This window comes from Pagrus pagrus (genome assembly GCF_965226575.1).
Source record: "Pagrus pagrus genome assembly, contig: HAP1_SCAFFOLD_194, whole genome shotgun sequence".
Classification (NCBI taxonomy): domain Eukaryota; kingdom Metazoa; phylum Chordata; class Actinopteri; order Spariformes; family Sparidae; genus Pagrus; species Pagrus pagrus.
Window position 1 is genome coordinate 12,501 of NW_028175269.1, and position 23,724 is coordinate 36,224.

General features: G+C 42.9%; 1 long non-coding RNA gene across 3 annotated transcripts in view; it reads right to left on the minus strand.

Moving 5' to 3' along the window:
* LOC311254050 overlaps positions 1-23,724 on the minus strand; it is a 46,409-nt gene that overhangs the window by 4,324 nt on the left and 18,361 nt on the right. The window contains exons 4-8 of one of the 3 annotated variants that reach the window (XR_014622168.1): positions 23,073-23,195; positions 19,857-20,013; positions 12,204-12,860; positions 11,559-11,687; positions 7,731-8,931 (exon numbers count right to left, since the gene is read on the minus strand). This is a non-coding gene — a long non-coding RNA (uncharacterized lncRNA). Of the gene's footprint in view, positions 1-7,730; positions 8,932-11,558; positions 11,688-12,203; positions 12,861-19,856; positions 20,014-23,072; positions 23,196-23,724 lie in introns of those variants that run through there. The other 2 variants (XR_014622167.1, XR_014622166.1) reach the window with 2 other exon arrangements.

Consider the following 23,724-nt stretch of genomic DNA (forward strand, 5'->3'; position numbering starts at 1 on the left):
CACTCCGAGGAACGGTATAAGAGTCTGGGGATCGGTAAAAGCCGCTGAGCAGCAATCGACATAACTTTGGCCACCTCTCCGAGGAACGGCATAAGGCTAGGCATCGGTATAAGCCGCTGAGCAGCAATCTACATAACTTTGGCCACCTCTCCGAGGAACGGCATAGGACTCTAGGCATCGGTATAAGCCGCTTAGCAGCAATCGACATAAATTTGGCCACCTCTCCGAGGAACGGCATAAAGCTAGGCATAGGTATAAGCCGCTGAGCAGCAATAGACATAACTTTGGCCACCTCTCCGTGGAACGGCATAAGACTCTAGGCATCGGTATAAGCCGCTGAGCGGCAATCAACATACCTTTGGCCACTTTTCGATCTCGGCGTCACTCACATGTGATGTGCAAATTTTGTCAAACACAGCTGTCATTTCATGGCAGCACTACAGCCATGCATGAGCACCTGAAACGTAAGCACCCTGGAGCTGTGGTGGCATGTACGCCAGAAGGGTAAATTCACGAGTTGAACCGATAAAAGTTATTTGTCTTCGTTATCAGTGACTTACAGCCGTAGCCTATCTGTTTTGTAGTGGTTTGTAGCATATCGTCGCTGTCAAGCAGAAGCCTCCTATCTTCAATATATGGTATTAAATTTACGTGTCACTGTACAGTGGGTACTAGTTTCATTTGGAGGATTTCACGCATGAGTCACGGGAGAGTCACACAGATTTTTTTTTTGGAGGAGTAATTGTGTTTTCACCAGAAGCTGCAATGTGCCCAAACAACCGCCAGGTGGCATCTGTGAGCAGCAGGACGCCTCCATAAGACAGCAGCACGGGGCAGTGAGCACAAATGGGGAATGCAATATAATAATAATACAGCATGGGCGAGCGGTCTTAATAAGCTATAAATGCAGTGCATTCCCAAGCCCTTCAATAAAAATAATTGAAAATATTAATCTGGCAGTGTGTTCAATTATACAATACCTTAGTTCTACTGTTTTGGTCTTAAATCCGTGCCTAATCTGTCCCGTTTTGCTTGCGAAAAGCTGGAAAGCTTGTTCGCGCGTGCGCACTGTGACACAGAGTAGTACAGTTACTGCTAGAGGCTGTGTTTACTGTAGATGAGCATTTTGAATGGCAAAAAAGCTGTCAGTGAAGCAGCTTATCTGCCAACGCGCATGCGCAAAACTGACTTGTTTGAATTGTTCAGCGGGAAACTGTCAGTGGTTCATTTCATCGTGTAGCCCGGTCAAAATGAGTGAAAATATTAATTCTATTCAGTCTTTGCGTTCAGTGCCGTTTTCGCGGAGAACTTTTGAGGAAAAGAAAACTATAATTTCAAGTGGACGGCCTACTCCTGAAGTAAATATCACAAAAACTGGCCGACCCCCCCTCCCGTCAAACGATCCGGTCTGACAGTGACATATTGCCTGTTATTTCATGAAAACCATCTCGAAACACTCTGTCAAACAAGTGTCAGATCTGTCAATCTGCAGCGCTACTAGCCTAGTTCGCTCATTTTAAAAACACACCGGCAGCAGCGCCTACTGATCTGAGACGTGTCACGTGAGTTACTGTAAATGCTGTGTGGAAAACCAGCTGTGGTCTGTGATTGAGGTGCAGAAGGGTGAGTTTGGAGCTGACGAGAGGATCGCGCTGACGACCGTTTCATTACATTTTTCTCATTGAAAAACTATACAACTGGCATTTAGATTATGTTCTGCACAAAAAAATAAGTGAAATAATAACAATTCGGTTTTAGCAATCAACCGCTTATAGTGATCAAATGTACTCTGGACCAACGTGATCACTATAAGCGGTTTCCACTGTAGTAGTTAAAAACCATATTATATTTTTTATTAATAAATAAATACCCCCCTTACGGGCGCGCATGGTATTGACACTTCAGCATGACCACAGTAAAAGGTCACCGCTCGCCACTGTAATACAGTATAGTTTTTCAATGAGACAAATGTAACGACGGCAGCTACAGTATACGTCTCACTCTCTTTTTTCGGTCCTCAGTCTCATCAGCTCGAAACACACCCGTCTGTGTTTTTAAAATGAGCGAACTACTGTACAGTAGTGCCGCAGATTTCTCATTCCCCACCTTGTTTGATTGAGTGTGTTGCTGGATGATTTCTCATGAATGAACGGGCAATAGCCTGTGTCACTTTTTTTAATTTCAAGTCAAGCGGGGAGGGGGGGATCCTTGTACCTGGGTTACTGTTACCAAGGATACGGAAATAAAAGTAGCGAAGCTCCGGACAGAGTTGCGGTGATTGTATCCACTTTATGATAGGCTACTGTAGATTATGAAAACACATGAGTCTATCACAACAAGGATTGGATTATCCATACGAGAGGTAGACTGCCGGTTCTCATGGCCCGGACTCCTGCCAATAGTTTTTTTTTTTTTTTGGAGGGTGTGTGTGTGCCGAGCGGACCCCTTTAGAGAGACACGCGTCTGTATGGGACAGGCTTTTATTTAATTTAGAACAAACCTTATGCTCAGCAAAAATTTCTTAGGTCGCCGGATCTGAACCCGATCGAGTTAGTCTGGGCTTCAATGAAACGCTACATTCGCTGTGAGGCCAAACCCAAAAACAGAGATGAACTGATCTCCGCAATAGAGTCATTTTGGAAATATAAGCTCACCAAAGAGGCCTGCAACAAATACATAGATCACTTGGACAAAGTCATTGAACAGGTCATAGCATTAAAGGGAGGACCGACTGGCATGTGACTGCATGGCAGACGGCGAAAAATGCCCAGGGCCGAAGGATCTCCTGCTGAAAGACTGATGCGCACACTACGCAGATCTGAGGACACACTCTGCTTTAAATTACCTACTGTATATCATACTGCACTGTTCTGTATACCTGTCGTTTTTTTAAATAAAAATGTTTTATTTGAAGCACGTAGGCTACCATGTATATATCTTATATTTTTGGGAAGTCTGAATTCCAGTCACTATACATCTTATGAACGTGATGTAAAGTAATAACTTTATTTTTTTATATATATTTTTTTTAAATGCAGCCTCTAAAACTAGAATGAAAAATATTTTCCTATGTTCCACCTTCTCGGCTCTATTGAAAGTAATGAGCTTAATAGACATATTAGCGCCTCCATTTATCTCTGACCAATAGGTGTGCTTGTAATAATTGCTGTGACGACAGCTGGACACAATGTAACACATTAGCATCCTCCATTTATCTCTGACTGTTGGAGCCATTTTGTATATTACACATAAGGTGATAAATAATTTAGATTTGTTGGATTTATTCTGATTTTGTATATTTGAGGTTATAAGAGTGCCTATTAGTTAATAACAACTGCGCTCTTCTTATTGGCTGAGATGTGCGTAACGTGATGCGTGCGTACTTTGGTTCAGTGATGATTATGGAGGCAAGGAGAGCACACTAGTTTTTGACCGTGCTAATGATTATTGCCTGATTTTGGATTGCTACACAGTTTTATTTTTTGTTGTAACTTGAATAAAGGTTTCAATAAACCCACGTGAGAAAGAAGAACTGTGGAGTTTTTGTGGCCTAAGACACGCGTCAACTACATGCTCACGCTCCATAATTTTAGTGTGTGTTTAAAAAGTAAAAAGAGATGGAGTCACACTTACACTGACCAAGGGGTGTGTTTGTGGATACTTCACTCAAGTACATTATCAGACAAAAGTCCTGCCCCCCACAGTACTTCACACAGCTGTTTGCTTTGAACAGAAAAACCGGTTCCTACAGTAGCTCTCCTCACACTTTTCAGTTCATAAGTGAAGAAATTTCGTCGTGTTTCATGTAATAAATTTCACATGTAAGGGGAGCTGAACATACAGCCTCCATTCAGAACTCCAAGACACATGTGCCAGATGCACAGAGGCATGCGTAAAACACAGATTGAGACCACTTCATGATGTTTAGTTATTTTTTTTAGTTCATTTTCGTTTCTTTTGGATTTTTGTGCGTATTACTGAGCTGTTTTGGTCCATGTTTGTAAGCCTTTTTTCCCCTGGATTATATTTTCTAAAGTTGCAACAATATAGTAATATAATATATATTGTTTTCGTTTCATTTCGTTAAGTATAAATCAATCAATCCATTTTCTTTGAAACTATGAGATTGTAGAGCACCTAAAAACCAAAGCACCAGTTCACTGTAGCGATTTTCATACACACACCCAGTCTCGCTTTCAATAAAACACACTCGCATTCTATTACAATCGGTGAAATATATGAAAACACAATTTAAAAAATGACAGTTGTTGCTCTAGTTTTTTGTTTGGGTAAGCTTCATATTTAAAAGCGCAATGTTCAGCTGTCAGAAATTAAAAGCAGCCTCCTCTTGTTATATTTGCAGCAACACTGTTGCTTCAGGCTGTGATCAGCTTTTTTGTATCGCTCATAGCCTACTTTCCATTAAAACAACCTGCTGCTCTTGGCTGAAATCAGCCCGTTGTGGCTCCATTCTACGATTAAAGCAGTATCAACAAAGTCACTGTTAACAAAATTAACATCTAATCTGTCCCTTCAAATTGTGTGTTTGGAGCAGCTGCAGACAGATGTGCATTAATGCTCCGCTCGTGAGTCCAGCTGCATCGGGTCCAGGCTGCTGGCACGACCGAAGAAGCTTAGAAGCTAGCGCTCTGGGCCTGTCCTGGCCCAGCCCTAACTATAAGCTCTTATCGAAAAGGAAGGTCTTAAGTCTATTCTTAAAGGTAGAGAGGGTGTCCGCCTCCCGGACCAAAACAGGAAGATGGTTCCACAGAAGAGGAGCTTGATAACTGAAGGCTCTGGCTCCCATTCTACTTTTGGAGACTTTAAGAACTACAAGTAATCCTGCGTTCTGGGAGCGTAATGCTCTAGTTTGGTGATAGGGTAGTATGAGCTCCTGGAGATATGATGGTGCCTGACCATTAACAGCTTTGTAAGTGAGGAGAAGGATTTTAAACTCTATTCTTGATTTTACAGGGAGCCAGTGCAGAGAGGCCAATACAGGAGTAATATGATCTCTTTTCTTAGTTCCTGTCAGTACACGTGCTGCAGCATTCTGGACCAGCTGGAGACTCTTTAGAGACTTGTTAGGGCAGCCTGATAATAGAGAATTACAATAGTCCAGCCTGGACGTAACAAATGCATGGACTAGCTTTTCTGCGTCTTTTTGAGACAGGATGGGCCTGATTTTTGCAATGTTACATAGATGAAAAAATGCAGACCTTGAAATTTGTTTTATGTGGGAGTTGAAGGACATATCTTGATCAAAGATAACTCCCAGATTCCTGACGGTGGTGCTGGAGGCCAAGTTAATGCCATCCAAACTCGCTATATCATTAGATAATGCATCTCTAAGGTGTTTAGGACCAAGTACTATAACTTCGGTTTTATCTGAGTTTAACAGCAGAAAATTGCAGGTCATCCAGGTCTTAATGTCCTTGAGACATGCATGGAGGTTAGTAAGCTGATTAGTTTCATTTGGCTTTATTGATAGGTATAACTGTGTATCATCTGCATAACAATGAAAGTTTATGGAGTGTTTCCGAATTATATTTCCTAGAGGGAGCATATATGAGGTGAATAGTATGGGTCCAAGCACGGAGCCTTGAGGAACACCATGACTAACCTTGGTATACAGGGATGACTCATCATTAACATGTACAAACTGAAATTGATCCGATAAATAGGACATAAACCAGTTTAATGCGGGTCCTTTAATGCCAATTAAGTGTTCCAGTCTCTGTAGTAGAATGTGATGATCAATGGTATCAAATGCAGCACTAAGATCTAGTAAGACCAGGACAGAGACAAGTCCTTCGTCAGAAGCGATGAGGAGGTCATTTGTAACTTTCACCAGTGCCGTCTCTGTGCTATGATGTGCTCTAAAACCTGATTGAAAATCCTCATATAAACTATTTTTATGAAGAAAGTCACATAGCTGGTTGGCGACCGCTTTCTCAAGGATCTTGGAGAGGAAAGGGAGGTTGGATATAGGTCTATAGTTGGCTAAAGCTTCTGGGTCAAGATTAGGCTTTTTAAGGAGCGGTCTAATTACAGCTAGTTTAAAGGATTGTGGTACGTATCCTGTTAATAGAGACAGGTTGATCATTTCTAGTAGAGATGTGCTAATTAAAGGTAAGGTTTCTTTCAGCAACCTAGTTGGGATGGGGTCTAGGAGACAAGTTGTTGGTCTAGATGAAGAAACCATCGAAGTTAGTTGGTGGAGGTCGATGGGAGAGAAGCAGTCTAAATATAAGTCAGAATTTACAACTGTTTCTGAGGTTCCTGTGTTTAAAGATACAATAGTGCCAGTTGAGGGCAAGCGATGATGGATTTTGTCTCTAATAGTTAAAATTTTATCATTAAAGAAGCTCATGAAGTCATTACTACTGAGCGTTGTAGGAATACATGGTTCAGTAGAGCTGTGACTTTCTGTCAGCCTGGCTACAGTGCTGAAAAGAAACCTGGTGTTGTTTTTGTTTTCCTCTATTAATGACGAGTAATAGCTTGCTCTGGCATTGCGGAGGGCCTTCCTATATATTTTAAGGCTATCTTTCCAGGCTAAGCGGGATTCTTCCAAGTTGGTGGAACGCCATTTCCTTTCAAATTTCCGTGATGTTTGCTTCAATTTGCGGGTATCCGAGTTATACCAGGGTGCTAACCTCCTGTGCTTTATAGGTTTCCTTTTCAGGGGGGCAATAGAGTCCAGTGTTGTTCGCAATGAGCCTGCAGTGCTATCAACAAGATGATCGATTTGTGAGGAACTGAGGTTAGCGGAGGAGTCCTCTATTATATTAAGACATGGCATTGAATTTAGTGCCAGCGGTATAATTTCCTTAAATTTAGCTACAGCACTATCAGATAGACATCTAGTGAAAGAGTTTTTGCCTAATGGTGTGTAGTCCAGTAATAGAACTTCAAAAGTTATTAAGTGATGGTCTGATAAAAGAGGATTCTGTGGAGAAACTGTTAGATTTTCAATCTCGATACCATAAGCTAGAACAAGGTCAAGAGTGTGGTCAAAACAGTGAGTTGGTTTATGTACACACTGAGAGAAGCCAATGGAGTCTAATAATGAGATAAATGCAGTACTAAGGCTATCATTAACGACATCCACATGAATATTAAAATCACCTACAATAATTACTTTATCTGATTTGAGGACTAGACTTGATAAAAACTCAGAGAATTCAGATAAAAACTCTGAGTAAGGACCAGGTGCTCGATACACTACAACAAATAGAACTGGCTGTAAAGTTTTCCACGTTGGATGTGAAAGACTCAGAACAAGGCTTTCAAATGAGTTATAATTTAATTTAGGTTTAGGAATGATTGACAGACTTAAGTCATAAATAGCTGCAACACCACCTCCTCGGCCGGAGCCTCGAGGAATGTGAGTATTAATATGACTGGGTGGAGTGGATTCATTCAGGCTGACATATTCTTCAGGATGCAGCCAAGTTTCAGTAAGACAGAATAAATCAATATTACAGTCTGAAATTAAGTCATTTACTAGTACAGCTTTCGATGACAGGGATCTGATATTTAGGAGTCCGCATTTAATTCTCTTGTCTTGTTTTGAGATTGCAGAGTTGCTGTTAATTTTTATTAGATTTTCATGCACAACTCCTCTTCTGTGGACTTTTGATTTGATTAATTTAATTAATTTTGGTGGTCGGGGGGCAGACACAGTCTCAATGGAGTTTTGGGTGTGCAACTGATCTAATGGAAGCTCAGAGAAGCGTGTAAGACTGCAGCTCTGCCTCCTGGTCTCAACTCTGGGTTGTCAGGCTGGTTGTTGGCTAATGAAATGGGTTAAATTTCTAGAGATGAGAGCCGCTCCGTCCAAAGTGGGATGGATGCCGTCTCTCCTAATGAGACCAGGTTTTCCCCAGAAAGTCCGCCAATTATCAACAAAGCCCACATCGTTTGCTGGACACCACCTTGACAGCCAGCGGTTGAATGATGACATGCGGCTGAACATGTCATCACTGGTTAGGTTTGGCAGGGGCCCGGAGAAAACTACGGAGTCCGACATTGTTTTGGCATAGTTACACACCGACTCAACATTAATCTATCTTATAGACGTCCTTAAATCAACTAAGAGCAAGATTGCCCTGACAGCTGATGCCTGGACCAGTATTGCCACAGAGGCATATTTTGGCATCACTTGTCACTTTAAGTGATGACTGGGAACTCACTAGCTTCTGCCTCACCACCATGCCACTGGAAGAACGACACACTGGAGTTAACATTGCTGCATGGATTGAGTATGCCATGGCAAGGTTTGAGGTCCCTGCTAGCAAGATTGTGGCTGTTGTCCATGACAATGGCTCCAATGTTGACACAGTGCTGGCTGCAAACATTTTGAAAGAAAAGCATGGGTGGAATTCAGTCCGCTGTGCAGGCCACACTTGGCCACAATAGGTGATCGGTCATGCTCTGAAACATCCTCAGATCACTAAAACACTAGGAGCAGCGAGGTGTCTTGTAGAGCACTTCAAAAGAAGTGAACTAGCCTCAAGCAAGCTGAAGACCAAATAGAAACAAATGGGAATCCCAGAGAAGAAATTTATCCAAGATGTCTCTACTAGGTGGAATAGCACCTTTTACATGGTGACTCGTCTGCTAGAACAGAGATGGCCGCTGACTGCAACATTGTCTAACCCAAACAGTAACACAGAAAGGGAAACAGCATCTCGACCTGAAACCAGACCAGTGGGCCTTGCTTGAGGAACTGGCAAAAGCTCTTCAGGCCTTTGAAAGTGCCACTGTCTACCTGAGTGGTGAAACCTATGCTACCGCCTCTGCCCTGCCTCCTCTGGTCAGAGGGCTTCAGAAGTCCACTCAGACCACCTATGATACAGCTTCTGTTTCTGGCATTCCAGGCAGCTGCTTCACAGGAGACAACTGCACGCTGGTCCAGAGAAGTCACTGTCAAAGATGACAACACAAACACACAGATCATTGCAGCTGCACTGGACCCGCGTTTTCAGAAACTGAACACTGAACCTGGTGTCAGAAATTTCAAAGTAAAGTCCAATCTCTTGCCTTACAGTCCATGCAAGAAGAAACTGCAAAGAGGCAGTGTGCCAGTGAGAATGAGGAAGCCATTACATGTGCTAAGAGAACTTCAAATGGGTCTCTTGATTCACTGTTTGGATGTGACTCCTCAACAGATACTGACAGTGAGACTGCTGAACAGGATGCTCACAACCAAGCTATCACCAACGAGGCAAGATTTATGTGTTTAAATAAGAACAGTTCTTATTAATTAACATTTAACATCAACTGTAACATGCCATACTTTTTCACAAGCCTAATTTTCATCTGTTGTCCCATTGCAGGTACTGATGTACTTTAATCCCCTATCTTGGTGGAAGTCAAATGAAGCAAAATATCCAAGTCTTGCATCATTAGCCTGGTCATTCTTGTGCATTCCTGCCACTTCTACTCCTTCTGAGCGACTGTTCTCAGCTGCTGGGAACATAACCTCCAAGAAGAGAGCCAGCCTCACACCTGAGTATGTTGATATGCTCACATTCCTGCATTGCAATTTGAAGAATTTGTGAATTATACAGTCATTTGTACTGGATTTTTTTTATTTTATTTACATTTACTAGTTTTATTTGAAATTTTGGACTTGGCAGCAATATTTCAAAAAGGTATAGTTATAGTATAGTAAAGTTATTTGTACATTATGTTTTTGTTATCACAACTTGCACTTTAATGTATTATTTTGTTAATTTATGTTTCATTAAAATAACAATTTAAAAATGCAGTTGTTTCAAAATATTATGTTTTCAAATACATGTTTCATGGGTTTTTAATTTGCTCTGAGAATATGAGGTAATAATAATAATAATAATTGTGACTAATCGAAAAAATAATCGTTAGATTAGTCGACAACCAAAATAATCGTTAGTTGCAGCCCTAGTGTTGGCCTTGTATGGCTATTTCCTGGGTTAAAATCCCAGGTGGCGTTGTTGACGACACACACTACACATACACACGCTCACACAAACACACACTCACACCCGCTCTCGCCACAGTGGCATTAGCATTAGCATCTAGCTGCTCAGGTGATGGCTGGGGCCTGTCGCAGCCTGTTTTAGAAGCATCATTTCTCCCTCGGCCTGCCATCATAGAGTGTCCGCAAGTAAAAAAATAAGTTTACCTATAGTAAAAGGCTGCAGTATTAAGGCTTAAAGCTGGCAGAAAAAATACAAAAGTGTAATATAAAAGTGTAAAAAAAAAAAATATCATTCCAGCGGAGCCTCTGTGAAACGTGTCTTACATCTTCCTCGTTCCACCAGGGGTCCCCCCCACTGTTGAAATTTGACCGCCGCTGCTAAGGAGAGGAGAGGAGGAGAGGGGAGAGTGCATAGAGGGCTGTGTTTTACCTCAGACATTTATTCTATTAATTATTTTGCATTATGGACGTTTCTGAAGGGGCTATGCCCATAATGAGTCTTAGTGTGATCAGCACTCTACAGAAAATATCAGTTGAACAGGCGGTGCTTCAATCTGGTCCAGGACACATGTGCTTACACAGTGCTAAAAGAATGTGGTCACGTGTGGCCAAGACCACCACTGACTGCGGTCTGAGTCATCAAATCCTAAGGCATTCACACCTGTACTTGGAGCTGTCCACTTATGAACAGGCGCTCACAACAAATCATACCAGGCCTGACCAGCTTGTTTGTTTTAGTGCTGCATCACTAGACTAACAAGAAGCTTCTTTCCACAGGCTGTGAGACTCGATTCATCCTCAGCACTCCACCATGAAAAATAGTTTCCATTTTATGACTAATCTAACCAGATAACAGAAATTCTGACCCGATGACCGGCATTAAGAATGATTACAATAACGTAAAGGTAGGATTTTGTAATATTTTGTTTAGGACAGCAACCGATGGTTATTTTCATGCTGGTTGTTTTCTCCATTAATCCTTTGATCGGTAAAAATATTGAGAACTGTGGTCACAGTAAGCCAGAGGCCCAAGTGACACCTTCACAATGTCCAGTCCAAACCTGAACATTATAAATACATTGAAATGATTTAAAGGAAACGCAGCAAATGTCATACCAGCTGTAAAGCGGCAACCACATGATTTTACTGGAAAAATAACTGAAACCACTATCAAAATTGTTATCAATTAATTTTCTGTCAATCAACTGATTAATCAAATATAAGCAATATATGTAAAAACTGATGAATACTTGAATTTATAACAAACCATATTGTATAAGCCCTTCATTTTTGTGCAAAAAAATAATAATTTCCAGTGTAACTGGTAATAACTATAGCTGTCAGATAAATGTAGTGGAGAAAAAAGTGCAATATTTGCTTCTAAGATGTAGTAAAGTGGAACTTTAAAAGTAATATGAAAAGAAAAGGCTAAATTTAAGTACAAGTATCTCAAATTTGTAATTAAATACATTACTTGACTAAATGTACTAGGGTGCCACCAGACTGAGGCGTGCGTTTTTTAAATTTATTTTACACACCCAGATCTACTTATGTTACTCCAAATAAATGAAAATGTTTCAAAATTCACTTTTGGAAGAAGGTTTCCTGGCACCGACTCCAGATGCTCCATCCTCTGCTGATGGTTGTTTGCGTCTCTTGTGTGTTGGTGGGATGTTATCCCCCTCATCAGCTGCAATAGTTTACTCTGCTGATGCTTCTATGAAATACAAAATATTCAGTCAGACATGTGAGAATGACCACAATTACGGCTGGATGGTACAGCAAAAAACTATCCACAGGCAGGTTTAAGGTGGGTCACAGAGGTGGTTCTTTATTCCTCCACCTCAGCAAACAGCATAACACATCAGTACCACCTCCCCCAGGTTGTTAAAATGGCCCCCATTTATAGGGTGTCACAGCTAATGACCCTGGAAGATTCCATCCACAGGGATCCACTGCCTATCAACATGTTTAACCCACCATTTTTATTCCTATATTTACACCACCTTATCAGTAACAAATACACACCCTCATTTGCCTCCCCTAACAACAAAAATACACATCCCACTTTGTCTTTTTTCCTGGGGGAAGCCTTTTGCCTGCACACCCTGAAGACAAACACTGGTGAGTAAACAATACACTTGACTTCTTCACTGCATGCACTTATTGAGCAACACAATACACATTCTTAGCTTAGCTCCTTGTTGAAGCAATTAACACATTTAATATGCACCTTTAACCCTCTGTCCCGCTGCTCTAGGTGGAGCTGCGTGGCCCACACATCACCCACCTGTAAAACCAAGACCCGACCAAGGACAATAAACGTTCAATAAATACGATAAACATATCCATACAAATGTGCAAAAAACAGTGTTAAAATGTATTGTGCAAATCTCCAATAAAGTGCTGTTGCTCCTCTGCATATGTAGTCACACTCAGTCCATAGTGCGTGGTGCCATGTGTGCAAAGCCTGGTGACGATGTGCTCTTCGTCACATTTCCTCCTCCCTCTCCCCAAAGAGAACAGTACCTCATTCCTCTGACATTCTGGACAGACAGTCCGCCACCACATTTGACTTCCCTGACCTGTAGTGCACCGTGAAGTCATAGGGCTGCAGGGCCAGGTACCACCTTAGCGATGCGCATGTTGGCATCCCTCATGCGATAAAGCCACTGCAAAGACCGATGATCAGTTTCCAGAAAGAAGTGCCGCCCCAGCAGATAATATCTGAGGGTGTCGATGGCCCACTTCATCGCCAAGCACTCCTTTTCCACTGTAGAGTACCTTTGTCTCTCTGTCCAGCAGCTTCCAACTCTCCTTCCACCACCACCTCCTCTCCTTCCACCTCCTGCAGAAACACTGCTCCCAGGCCCACTCCAAAAGTGTCCGTCTGAATGAATGAATGAATGAATGAATGAATGAATGAATCTTTTATTGTCATTATACTGGGTGTACAATGAAACTTTGTTAGACTATTCTCGGTAAAAGACAACAATTAGTTAGACAATATAAAACATATATTAAAAAAAATTAAAAAACATAAAAGGCACACATGGAGATCAACAAAACAAGACAAGAGCAGCAGTATATATAAAATAAAATGTCTGTGCAGCAGAAAGGTATCAGTGCAGCTTCAAATAATGATAATAATAATAATAATAATAATAATAAGTGATAGCAGCAGCATGTATAACATGCGTGTGTATAACAGTGACTGTTATGATAGAAGTGGGATGATGTAGGCAACAGCTCTGGGGTAGAAGCTGTTTCTTAGTCTGTTTGTTTTGGTTCTGATTGTCCTGAACCTTCTGCCAGATGGTAACAGCTCAAACATGGAGTGACCGGGTGTGGGGTGTCTCTAAGGATGCTGAGGGCTTTCTTGTTGAGCCTTTTTGTGTAAATGGTGTCCAGTTCGGGGAGCTTCAACCTGATGACGCGCCGAGCCGCCTTCACCACACGATAGAGACTGTAGCGTTCTGCGGCTGTACAGCTGACGTACCACACTGTGGCGCTGGTGGTCAGGATGGACTCGATGGTGCTTCTGTAGAAGTTGAGGAGTAGTTTGGCCCGCTTCAGTTTCCTCAGGAAAAAGAGTCTCTGTTGAGCTTTATTGACCAGCTGCATGGTGTTGTTCGTCCATGCCAGCTGGTTCGACAGTGTGACTCCCAGAAACTTCAGCTTTTCTACATCCTCCACCGTCTCCCCATTTATGTGGAGGGGTGCGTACGGTTCCACCTTAGTCCTACAGAAGTCAACGATCATCTCCTTGGTTTTAGAGGTGTTGAGGATGAGGTCGTTTGCTCCGCACCACTGTATGAGATGATCCACCTCATGCCTTGTAAGCTGTCTCATCCTCCTCTGAGATCAAGCCAACTACAGTCGTGTCATCGGCAAACTTAATGACAGTGTCTGAGGGGTAGATGGGGGTGCAGTCATGTGTGAATAGTGTGAAGAGCATTGGGCTCAGCACACAGCCCTGAGGGGTTCCAGTCCTGAGAGTGAGGGTGGAGGAGATGTTTTTGCCCACTGATGAGCAGGATGAAAGGCTTCTCAATGTCAGGACTGTGGAGGACTGGGTGAATGCAGATGGCTTCCTTGAGGTCCCTGAAGACTCTGTCACACTCATCAGTCCATTGAATCTTGTTTGGAGCAGAGGCTTTGGTTAGATCATTCAACACAACAGCTTTATCTGCAAAATGAGGCACAAACTTATAATACCAACCCAGCAGACCAAGGAATCCCCTCAGTCTCTTTTTGGTGGTGGGAACAGGAAAGGATTGGATGGCCTCCACTCTCCCCAGCTGTGGTTTAATCTGTCCAAATCCAATGACGTAACCCAAGTATTCCATTTCTCTTTGGGCAACAGCACACTTGTGAGGGTTAATGGTGAGGCCAGCTGCCTCCATTTTCTGCAGCACCTGTTGCAGGTGCACCATATGCTCCTCCCATGATTGGCTGAAAATAACTACATCATCCAAATATGCAGCCACACAGTCAGATAAATCCCTCAAAACATGGTCCATTAGTCTTTAAAACGTGGCTGGCGCCCCCTGGAGACCAAATGGCATGACCTTAAACTGATACATACCAAATGGTGTTCTGAAAGCTGTCATCCCCTTGGCATCTGGTGCTAAGGCAACCTGCCAGTAGCCCTTGCTGAGGTCCAGTGTGGTGATGTACCGAAAGTTGCACACTGTATTCAGGTATCTGAAATCAATACAAAATCTGAGAGTACCATCTTTCTTTGGGACCAATACAATGGGCCTGCCACTCACTGTTATTCCCAGCTCTAACATCAGCCTAATTTCCTTTTGCAGCAGAGGAATCAACCGCTCAGGAATCCTGTAGCTTTTCTACTGCACTGGGGCATCTCCCTTCAGCCGAATCCTGTGCCGCACCAGTCAGGTGAAAGCTGGTGTCTCCCTGAAGAGTCCTGGGTCAAGCAGGGGCTTCGCCTCTGCCTGTTGGGTGAGAGACAGATGTGACAGGTCCACTTCTGGGCCCTCTGCTGTTGTGGTGGTAGCTGGGAAGAACTTGTCAACAGTATCCTCCTCCTGCACCGCACGGACCAAATGCTGCTGGTGCACAGGCTCTGAACGCACCTGGACCTCCTTAAGCAGGTTAACATGAAAAGTCTGGTATCTTTTAAACCTGTCCGGCATAAAAAGTTCATGTGTGACCTTACCCGCACGTTTGCTGATTTCATATGGTCCATGCCACTTAGTCAGCAACTTGCTTTCACTGGTTGGCAACAACAACAACAACAACAGTACTTTTTGGCCTGGATGAAAGACCCGCTCTCTGGCCTTTTGATCATACCACACCTTCTGGTTTTGTTGAGCCGACTCCATGTGTTCATGTACAAGCGCCATCATCTTCTCCAGTCTCTCCCTCATTTTTACCATATATGCCACCACATTTTCTCCTTCTGGCTTCGAACTCTCCCAGTAATCTTTCAGCAGGTCCAGCGGTCTTCTCACCTGGCGCCCATACAACAGTTCAAACGGAGAGAAGCCCGTAGATGCTTATGGGACCTCTCTGTACGCAAACAGCAGGTATGGCAGCCAGCAGTCCCAATCCGAACCTGTGTGAGACACAAACTTGCGCAGCATGTTTTTCAGTGTCTGGTTATAGCGCTCCATCAGCCCATCCGTCCCACAGTCTATTAAAATCTCCTTGGGTATGCCTACTCTAGAAAAAAGTTGTAAAAGGCAATCTGCTACTTGTCTAGCTTTGAAAGACCTGAGAGGGAAGGCTTCAGGGTGCCGTGTGGCATAGTCGCACATGACCAAAATGTAAAGGTGGCCTGAGGAACTTTTCTCAAATGGGCCTACAATGTCCATGCCTATCCTCTCAAAAGGTGTATCAATGATGGGCAAAGACTGTAATTGGGTACGTGTAACTCCTTTAGCAGAGGTTAGTTGGCAGGTTTCACAGGAAGCACAGCACTGAGAGACTTGAGTGTTCATCCCTGGCCAAACAAAGCAGCTTCCAATCCTGTTCAGAGTTTTCTGGAAAGCCAGGTGACCTGCCCATAGAATAGAATGCCCCATCTCCATAACTCTCTGTCTGAACTGTTGTGGCAGTGCTAAAGTCTCAGTTTTTCCCCTTTTCTGATAGAGAAGACCCTCCTTCACCATGTAGGTGTCATCATCTAAACAGCTTGGGTTATTTTGTTGAACACCCTCCACATCTGTCACCTTTTCAAACTACTGCTTCAGTGTCACATCTTGTTTTTGCAGTGAGCTCAGATCTGGGGGAAACTCAAAATCAAGCAGTTCTGGTGGTTAAGGAGAGCTTTGTGCTCCTTGTCTTAGTGAACCCTTTAGCTTCTCCCGTCTTCTCTGTGCTTGTGACTTGTGAGGTTTAACTGGCCCTGCTTCCCAGTCTACCCCAAAGAAAGGCAGCTCTCTGAGGACTCCCTCTGCACTCTGGTGGTGACACAGGCAATGTGACTGAATCACTCAATGGCTCACTGAAATCGGCTACTGAACTCTGATCCTCCTCACTGCTCGCGTCAGGTTTGCATATTGGCGGGGTCATAAGGTCATAGAGTGTGGGTACATCATCGCCTAGAGCAGCCATTTCTTAACCTCGGGGTCCTGACCCCAATTGGGGTCGCGAGATGATTTCTGGGGGTCGCCAAATCATTTTGGAAAAATATAAATGCGCAAAATAATGAGCGTCCAACCGGATGTTACAAGGACGACGAGCGGTTGGTCTCAAACAGGCATTTTATTACTCAAAACCAGTTGCATGTCTGCCCTTCTCATTCACACATACAGACACGGCTCTCTCTCTACCCCGCCTCTCACCGTGGGGGGAAATAAAAACAAAGAAAAAGAGAGAGAAAAAAGGCACGTTGTTGTTTTAGCCACAGCTGCAGCAAGTTTGCTAGCTGGAAAAATGGAGCGATGGCTTAAAAGAAAAAGTGTTCCAGCACAAGACAGTCAGCAGCAGCAGCAGGGGTCCCAAGATCAGCCACCAGAACCACCACCTGAGAAACGTATGGCACTGAGAGCTTGAAGCCAGCAAAACTAAAAAGACATTTAGAGACAAAACACAGCAGCTTAATTTATAAGCCAATTGATTTTTTTTTGCATATCTGGTGGCTCAATCGAAAAAGGCTCACACGACTGCGGAGAGTCTCATCCGTCCCGCAGCTGTAGCAATCACAAGAGCAATGCATGGGGAGAAAATATCTAACACTCTTTAACCATTCCCCTGTCAAATGACACCGTGGGGCGCCGCATTCAGGACATAGCAAATGACATTAAAGAGCAACTCATTGACAGAGTGAGGAAGAGCAAATTGATGAATGCACAGATGTGTCAGGAGATGCGCAGCTGCTGGCCTTTGTGAGGTACAGCTACGAGGACATGTTGTTTTGCTCATCAATGGAGGGAACATGCACTGGACGGGACATTTTCAACAAGCTCAACAGTAACATACAAAAAGAGAGACTGAGATGGGAGAGCTGTGTCTCTGTGTGCACAGATGGAGCTGGAGCTATGCAGGGGGCAAGAAAAGGTTTGAGGGCCTGCGTGTTAGAGGTAGCCCCCATGTGAAATTTCTGCACTGTATGATCCACAGGGAAGCACTTGCTGGCAGGTGTCCTCCAAACATCAGTTAAGATTGTCAATTTAATTAAATCACGGCCACTGCAAAGCAGACTCTTTGCCACACTCTGTCATGAAATGGGATCAGACCACGAAGCACTCCTCTTTCACACAGAGGTCAGGTGGCTTTCTCACAGCAAAGTTTTAACGAGGCTCTTTGAACTGCGTGAGGAGGTCCGCATATTTTTATCAGACTGTAGTTCTCCCCTTGCTGACTATCTGACTGACCCAAAGTGGGTCACGAGCCTCGCATATTTAGCCAGCATTTTTGACAAACTAAACAGCTTAAACTTGTCCCTACAAGGCCCAAACACAAATGTCCTTATTCTCTCTGAAAAGGTCATGGCATTTAAGAGAAAGCTGAAGTGGTGGGCTGTGCGAGTGCAAGGGGGAAGTGTTGAAATGTTCCCTGAGCTTGATGACTTTATGGAGAGTTACAACATAACCATTCAAACTATGAAAGGAATTATTGCCTCTCACCTCAGAAGCCTGCTTGAAAGTTTCAATAAGTACTTCCCAAATGATGACACGCCGGAAAAGTACGACTGGATACGCCAGCCTTTCACCACCTCCACCGCACATCACCTGCCATCAGAGCTGCAGGACGCCCTGCTAGATCTCTCCTCTGACCGTACGTTACAGACTGCTATCTCGGCATGCGCACTGGAAGAGTCCTGGTTGTCAGTAGCAACAAAGTATGCAGCACTGTCAAAAGCTGCAACCGATGTACTATTTCCATTTGCATCCACATATCTGTGTGAAAAGACCTTTTCTGCACTGACAACAAAATACAGATGAAAATACTGAAAAACAAATACAGATCACGACTCCTCAGAGTTGAGAGTGATCTTCGCGTGGCCGTGTCTAACATAAAGCCAAGAATGCAGCTGCTCTGTTCAAACAAGAGGCAAACAAAAGGCCCAGCCATCACATTACATAGTGGTTGCAGCTATTTGGCTTTGTGAAGAAAAAAAAAGAAGATGACGTTTATAGAGTTAGGAGTTTGTTTTAACAAAACTTGTTAAGTTGTTGTTATGACACAATGCTATGACGTTCTTTTTCATGTTTAAGCTCTCAGCAACATAGATGTTTAAAATGAAACATGGGCAGTTTTTCTCCCCAGTGTGTTTTGTTAAGGCTTCCTAATTAGCATGTGCTGGTTATCATTTTATTTCATTAAAAAGAAAAAAAGTTTGCGTTAATTGTTTACATTTTAACCGGCTCAACTACCAGCAATATGATGGGATGTAGCGACCATCGTCGGTCTGTAACTCACGTGAAAAGTCAGACTCTTGATGCTGCTTTATCTTTTTCAAAATATTCAAAAGTGTTTCAAAATAAAATGATAAAGAAACTAATAGCTGAAGTGTGATCATAAGTGCTTGTCTGATTTGTAAATTCGACGTAGCCTACGGTGTATTGATTGTGTGTGGGTGGGGGGGGGGGGGTCAAATCAAATCAAATTTTATTTGTATAGCCCAAATTCACAAATCACAGTTTGCCTCAGAGGGCTTTACAATCTGTACAGAGACGACACCCTCTGTCCTTCGACCCTCGATTCGAGTGAGGAAAAACTTGCCCCAAAAAAAGGCCCTTTTAACAGGGAAAAAAAAATGCGGAAGAAACCTCAGGGAGAGCCACAGAGGAGGGATCCCTCTCCCAGGACGGACAGACGTGCAATAGATGTCGCATGTACAGAGCAGATCAACGAGATCACAATGTATTCAACTGCGGACAGCAGTGCATATTGAATTGGGGGTCGCGACTTAAAAAGGTTGAGAACCACTGGCCTGGAGTGTATGGCAATGTTGGAGCTAATGCCACAGGCAACATTAAAGTCTGCCCCCCCCACAGTCAGATAAACTTCAGCTGTAGGATAAACATGCTCATCTCCATGAATACAGCTTATCCGTGATCTGTCTTTACTCCATTTATCTCTGGGGACCAAACCGGACAAAACTACAGTCTGAAAACCTGCAGAGTCAAGTAATGCTATTTCACGCTTTCAATTGATCAGAACTGGGGCTGCATGGCCTGCGTCCCTCACTGTACCCACTGTAGCTGGCCTTGGAGCAGAACAAAGGAAAGATGGTTTAGTGTGGCTCAAAGCTGGGCAAAATGGTTTTCTATGCCCTAAACCATTACAGTGGTAACACCTGACATCGACTTTTAGCATAGCTTGTGGCCTGGGGAGTAAACTGCCCATCACTTGAAAACCATCTACCTCGTGACTTGACCAAGCCCCTGTTTACCCCCAGAGGACTTACTTGAATGGACCTGGTGGTTCTCCCAGCCAAAGGTGGCAGCTCAGCTTCCTTTTCTGGCTGATGTGACGACGCCGGCCAGGCGTGCAGCTTCCTCTGCTGTCTTGGGGTCATGCTCTCTGATCCAGATCTCCAGCTCTGCATGGACCATCCTCAGGAACTGTTCAAGAATAATAGTGTCAACTAGTTCTTTAACTGTTGATTTCTCTGGCTTAACCCATTTGCAAAAAAGGTCTTTTAGATGCACATACAGCTCTCTTGGAGTTTCACCAGGCTCAAACTTGAGGGACCGGAATCTTCTGCAGTAAGTATCAGGTGTAATTTAATATTTTGCCAGAATTGCTGCTTTAACTTTGAATAGAATAGAATAGTCTTTATTGTCATTGTCGAGGCAATGACATTTTGTTGGAGTAGCCTTCCAGTTGCCTTGTACATATAAATAAATATAAAAATATAAAAGAAAACAATCAACAATATATACACAATAGTTCACAATAACAATAATTAAAATGTGTGCAAAGAAGTCCAAGCCTTAAAGGGACCAGTAGTGCAATGTGTGTGTGTAAGTTTGTGTTGATGGGGGGGGGGGGGGGGGGAGGTTCAGTGTGGGAGGGGGGTGGAGTTCAGTAGTGTAACAGCTCTGTGGTAAAGGCGTTTTTTAGTCTTGTTGTGGGGGCGCTCAGTGTTCTGTAGCGCCTTCCTGAGGGCAGCGGGGCAAAGAAGCAGTAACCAGGGTGTGTGCTGTCTCTGGTAATTCTCTTAGCCTTCCGGATGCAGCGGGTCTGGAAGATGTCCTCTTGTCTGGGGAGCTTTTTCATATCGTTCAGATTCTTTCATGTCCATCAGAACACAAGCACTGCGGGCTTTGCCGGTGAGCAGAGGGACCAGACGCACAGCCCATCCATCTTTAGGCCAGTGACAAACCTGGGCCATTCTCTCAAATGTTGTTAAGAAATGCTCAATGTCATCATCTGGACATAATGGCAGTAGCTTGAGTTCCCTCTGTCTGACAACCCAACTTGCCTGGCTCATCATTTCATCTGGGTCATCAAAATCACCATAATTTTCGTCATTTATTTGTGGGCGCTGACTCTCATCCATAGTGTCTGGCTCTGTTCTTTGTTCTTCTCTCCTCATGTTAACTTGTTGCTGCATTTGGGAGACTTGATACTGCATGCGTCTCCATCGCTGTTCTTGAAGTGAGGACTCTTTCTCTCTTTGCTGGTCTCTCTCCGTTTGTGCTCGCATGAGTGATTTCACCATACCTGCTAATTCATCCAGCTTGTCTTCTGTTTTAGCATCCGTCATGGTGTCTGGAGCACCTGCTCCGCAGGGCCCCTCATCTGGTTCTTCTTGGCCATTTTTCTTCCCCTGCCTTGGCATCCTTTGCTGTAACGTGGGCTTCTGACACCACTTGTGAGAATGACCACAATTACGGCTGGATGGTGCAGCAAAAAATGATCCACAGGCAGGTTTAAGGTGGGTCACAGAGGTGGTTCTTTATTCCTCCATCTCAGCAAACAGCATAAACACATCAGTACGACAGCTGGTGTCACAGCTAATGACCCTGGAAGATTCCATCCACAGGGATCCACTGCCTATCAACATGTTTAATCCACCATTTTTATTCCTATATTTACACTACCTAATCAGTAACCTATATACACACCCTCATTTGCCTCCCCTAACAAAAAAAATACACATCCCACTTCATATTACATTTACTAAAATACAATACACACATCCACCACCCCCACACCAATTTACACTTGGTTACCCTTTTACTGGGGGAAGCCTTTTGACTGCACACCCTGAAGACAAGACTGGTGAGTACACAACACACTTGACTTCTTCACTGCATGCACTTATTGAGCAACACAATACACATTCTTAGCTTAGCTCCTTGTTGAAGCAATTAACACAATTATTATGCACTGTTAACCCTCTGTCCCTCTGCTCTAGGTGGAGCTGCGTGGCACACACAGCACCCACCTGCAATACCAAGACCCGACCAAGGACAATAAACGTTCAATAAATACGATAAACATATCCATACAAATGTGCAAAAAATAGTGTTAAAATGTATTGTGCAAATCTCCAATAAAGTGCTGGTGCTCCTCTTAAAGTGTCTGTGCAATTATTAAACTGTAGTCACACTCAGTCCAAAGTGCGTGGTGCCATGTGTGCAAAGCAAGGTGACGATGTCCTCTTCGTCACAAGACAATACTTCAATTGTGCTGTAACAATGCGGACCATAAAAAAAAAATTGTGTCAAAACATTTCAGTGCTATAAAAGATTCAAGTTTTAAAATTCTGTATTTGCATTCATCATTTGCAAATGCATTTGAATGTTGTAGAACTGATTTACAATCAACTTCTTCACTGTCACTGAATTACATCCAGTATTTACCTGAAAAAAGGCTCAATTAACCAATCTTTTAAACACTGTTTAATCTATTGAAGCTCACAGGGACTCAAGCTCTTATTTAGTCTGACCTGTTAATGTTGCTTACAAAAGGCATGTACATGTACATGCTGCACTGACTTTGGTTTATTACCGCAATACATCAATTTCGCCACCATATCAGACTGGGCAAGACTGGCCTGTAAATGTATATAAGTAAAGCTTACAGAGCTTTTTATGATTAAAAAGCACTATAACATTTGAATTTCTCAACTAATTTCAATGAGCCATTTTTATATTCAATGGTTTATTACTATTTTTTTACTACTCTCAAAACCAGTTGAGAAATTACAATGCTATAGCACTTTTCACCCAGAAAAACCACAGTTCCCTTGTTTATTTGTATTCGTGTACAGGCGAGTCTTTGCCAGGTCAAATATGGCGGCGACGTTGAGGTACAATCCAGCAGCCAATGCAGTGTCTATATTTCTATATTTTTGGTTGAAGTGGTGGGCATAGTATTCTGATCTTTTACTTTACCTATACTTAAAGTAAAATAAATAATATCACACTTACAAGGAAATATCTTTCACTGCAAATGTTACTGAAGAATTTAAGCAGAATTGGGATAATGTAATTCAAATATTTTCAGTAAAAGTAATGGTTGCAGTAAACTATACCAGGTTGTGACTGTTTTATTCTACCTGATCATCAACAATGCCTCTGCACCCCCAAACTCAGGGTTGAAAAGATGGAAGGAATCTTTTGTTTATTTTCAAACGCTTTTCATCTACTGATCTTGTGTAAAAATTCACCTTTGCAAGAAGGTCTTACAGCACCATCTCCAGAATATGCGCCATCCTCTGCTGATGGTTGTTTGCGTCTCTTGCGTGTTAGTGGGATGTTATCACCCTCATTACCTGCAACATTATTTTCTGCTGAAATACATAATTTAGTCAGACATGTTCTTCAGTTGTGCTGTAACAATGCTGACCATAAAGTGTCAAAACACTTCAGTGCCATAAAAGATTAAAGTTTTAAAATTCTATATTTGTGTTAATTTGCAAATGTATTTGAACGTTGTGAGGAAATGTACCATAAAAGACGTTATCTTGAATATGAGACAAAAATAAATGGTACAACAACCTACTTAAAAACTAAATAAAAAATACCATCAATAGAAGGTGAATGGTTTCCTTCCTCTCTGCACCCATCTTTATCAACACTACCCAGAACTTTGTCTGCAGGAGACATACCAAGCTTATAAATCTGGTCAAACAAAAAGAATGGTAGACAAAGGAGAATGGAAATCAAACATACTATTTGGATCAATTGTGATTTCATTCAAATTCTTGTCATGGAACTCGACCAATCTTTCCTGCTCAAGTGCCATAAAAACTTTGCTGATCTTCGCGAGTTGCAGCGTCTTCTCAGCGAGTCGATAGAACTCACGATGTAGTCTGATGT